The sequence below is a fragment of the Neoarius graeffei genome, chromosome 7, assembly GCF_027579695.1.
Source record: "Neoarius graeffei isolate fNeoGra1 chromosome 7, fNeoGra1.pri, whole genome shotgun sequence".
NCBI lineage: Eukaryota > Metazoa > Chordata > Actinopteri > Siluriformes > Ariidae > Neoarius > Neoarius graeffei.
The window spans coordinates 60,869,035-60,872,997 of record NC_083575.1 but is presented as its reverse complement, the minus strand read 5'-3'; the positions used below and the strand labels follow the sequence as shown (position 1 = coordinate 60,872,997).

Sequence of the window (3,963 nt, the reverse complement as noted above, 5' to 3'; positions counted from 1 at the left end):
TGATTGTGAAGTAGGGTTGACATTAAACTAACATTCTGAGGCAGATACAGGATGTGGACTTACTTCATTCAACCTGAGAAATTGAGCGAGGATGCAGATCACACAATAAAAACTGAAGTAAAACATTGGTAAAAGCTTTATTTTATGGTTCATTCCGAAACTATGGCCTTTCATTCATTTAGCATTTGAAGACAAGTGAAGACATTATATATCTGTTTTACAAGTGGACGGTGTGTGCATTTTTTTTTATAATTTTCAGCAAGCAGAAACATGTTCAGGGAAATTATGAAATGGTGAGCCACTTAACTGAGGTCAGGAAGTCTTCTTCTTGCTGTCCATTTACAAGTGACACCTATATAATATTCTACAGTGAAGAACATAATTTAAAGCTCTTTAAAAAACACAAGCAATCCCATTAAAGTTCTAAATGTGGGGATCAGACTCACACGCATTTCCTTGTAAAGGTAAAGTTGGCACTAAACGCCTCACGCTTATGACTTTGGATCAAATTACATGCAACATGGATATACATGAAGATTATCTACAGAGTGTCCAGTTTAGGGACATATAAACAGCTCACTTTGAGTCTGAAATAAGAATGAGTTCATTCAGTTTGATAAAAATCTTTGTGAATAAACTTAACAGGAAATCATTTTCATGGATGTTCCATATTATTATTTAGACCATACTGGCATTGATTATTTTCCTCGAACAACAATTGGTTGCTGGTGGATCATAAAACATTTTTTCTATCAATAATATCATCCATCCATTATCCGTAGCCGCTTATCCTGTACAGGGTCGCAGACAAGCTGCAGCCCATCTCAGCTGACTATGGGCAAGAGGCAGGGAACACCATGGACAAGTCACCAGGTCATCACAGGGCTGACACAAACAACCATTCACACCTACAGTCAATTTAGAGTCACCAACTAACCTAACCTCTATGTCTTCAGGGGAAACCAGAGCAAACCCACACAGACACAGGGAGAGCATGCAAACTCCACACAGAAAGGCCCTCGTCGGCCACTGGACTTGAACCAAGGACCTTGCGGCTGTGAGGCGACAGTGCTAACCACTACACCATCATGCCACCCCCTCAATAATAATCAACATATTTTTAAAGAAATCACCTTTGACATTTTAGATATTATAAGCACTGTAAAATATTAAAAGTGTCTTATCCTTTGAAAAAAATTGAACAATTCGTTTAACAATTAAAATAATTATTAAAGGCATACAAATATAAAAAAAAGTTGTTTATTGGGAAAATATATGTGTCCTGAATTAATAACAATGTCGAGAAAAACTTGTCATGAAAGGGAACGATAAAGGTAAGGTGAAGATGATTACTCAGAATATTATAGAGCTTCCAGGATTACTGCTACTGTACTGGTGCAACAACTTCCTGAAGGTGATTTATGTTTGAACTCTATCCAATTTTAAGACAGTGTTATTGCACATCAATAGCACATAGCATTTCTTATCACTTTAGTGGTTTTGTTTTGGCGACCCAATCTCAATTAGTTTGCCAGTGCACAGAGGTCAACGCAGAAAAACAGGGTCGATATCACTTTTGAGTAGGCATAGAGATATCTGATCTGGCTTTGATAATGGATTTTACAGTTAACCATGAATGAATTGTCGGTAAATATTCATGGATGTTCAGCAAAGTTTCCTGGTGAGCTGAGTGCAACTAATGAGATGGACTGGTATATATAGCACTCTGGGAGCCTCATTCAACAGATTACCCTCAATCAGCCACAGAGATACAACCTGAGAACCTGAGACCTAAAAAATCGGTACATTTTCTCTTTTTCTTAATGAGACTGAAACACCTTTTCAACTTATTCTAAGCTGCATTGGGAACGAAAAACACTATCTTGTGAAGCTTCTATTTGGATTGAAAATGAATACGAGATGGAACCTTCTAATACTATGATCATAAAGAGAGATGGAAGATGGACATGTTGAACTGAAATTGTTTGATTTGAATCACATTCGTAAAAATGTATTTATTTGTCCTTTTCTCCATAGTTGCACTGATCACCATCATCAGCATCATGAAGGTTTGGATTGTGTGTGTGCTGCTGTGTGCTGCCTTTACACTGAGGACTGCTGCAGGTGAGACAGCAAGAAGTACTACAGAGAATAACACACTTCAGCTGCTCTGGAACAGTGATGCAGTGAATTGTATTGTGTCTCGTGTAGTGTTGTTGGTAATGTTACTGGTGTTTATGCTGTTTCTGTAGCTGCAGCAAATGAGACTCAGCCTGAGCAGAATCAGAAACTTCCAGGTTAGTGACCATCAACAATGAACAGTTTGTGATGAAAGAAAATGCTCTAATAAATATTTTCTAGACTGTGTTACTATTATCATCATGTGAAAGATAAGGGTAGTTCCTGGTAGTTCCATACAAATAAATACACATTCATTCATTCATTCATTCATTCATTCTTAAACTGGCTCTTTTCTCCAGAGGAAACTACTGAGGCGGTCGTTGATAAGTTGGTTGATGCAGGTCAGTATACTGGTCTATTAGTTCTTGCTATAAGCATACCTGTGTTGCTTGGAAAACCATAAATAAGACTGTAATAATATATTATCATTTTTCTGCTGAAGATAAGGAGGAAGCGCTCAGACAACTACTTGCTGCTGAAGGTAACTGGAATAACCAAGTGAAAAAGCTGCTCAATCAAACAGATTTTTTAAATTTGTAAATTCTGTGAAACCAGTAGAAACACTATGTATATCACAGAGATGTGTATTATTGTCCACAGATAAGTCAGGCTACTGTCGTCCTGGCTGGTTTAGACATGGAACACGCTGCTTTCTGTTTGTGAGGTCAAGTCAGTCCTGGAACAACGCTGAGGTAAATACCTGAACAACTATAACCAAAATCTTAAAATGCAGAAGTTTACACCTTTGAAAGATGGTGGATGAAGGACAGAAAGTTAAAGGTGTAGTAGAATTAATGTAAGAAAAGAACTGATTAATAAGCATAGTTTTAAAAATGAAGCATTTGTTTATGACAAAGTCTGATTAGCTTCAGGGCTGTGCTGATTGTCTTCTTCTATCTTTCCAATTATGTCGTTAGACACAGTGTGTAGCTGAACAGGCAAGTTTGGCATCTGTACACAACCTCGATGAACATAGCTTCCTGCAGAATTTGCTTCGAGTCACGGGCATATCATACGCTTGGCTTGGTGCCTACAACCTCCAGGTAATACACTTACAAATTACAATGACCACTGAAAGGCATCTGAATTAATCTAGAGAATTTACACGCCTGAAATGATAAAATGTTCCTTTATTAAAATGATATAAAAATGACCAAAAAGGCACTACTTAAGCCATTTATGTTGATGTCAGTTGTTTTTATGAGTATGTAATACATGTGATTTTGTATTTTGTAGGGAACATGGCGCTGGATTGACAGAACTCGGTTCTCCTACAGTAACTGGTACTCACTAAGCAGTGTATCCAGCTACCCGTGTGTTTTCATGAGGAACAATGGTAAAGTTTGTTCTCACTTGATTTACGTTGCTGACTGCTGTCATTCAGATTAAACATGATTGTAATGTTTGTGCTTTCTCTTTTTCCAGTTGGCTGGTCTAACACTAACTGTGCAAATAGATATCCATTCTTCTGTTCTACTGACCCAAGCAAATGCTAAAGTACATTAATGAGTACATGGATATAGGAAGATCAACAATCATTTGATTTCATTATCAGACACTTTTTTTTTTATTTGTTTTGAGAACACTTGATTGATGAACACTATATGTTGCTGAATGAATAAAATAACCATTTTCCTACATGAAGTACATGTGTAATGCTCATTTTGTGTGAAATGAAAAGCGCGCTGAATGAGTCTTTTGTTCCCACATGAGAAGGATTTTATGGCTAAAATTATATTTCACATGAAAAAATAAATAATGCTAGACATGCAAGATAGAATT

The 3,963-nt window shown here is 36.9% G+C and overlaps 1 pseudogene; it reads left to right on the top strand.

Annotated features, from left to right (window-relative positions):
- The first annotated feature begins 1,699 nt into the window (after positions 1-1,699).
- LOC132888887 (ladderlectin-like) lies at positions 1,700-3,695 on the top strand (annotated as a pseudogene).
- The last annotated feature ends 268 nt before the right edge of the window (positions 3,696-3,963 follow it).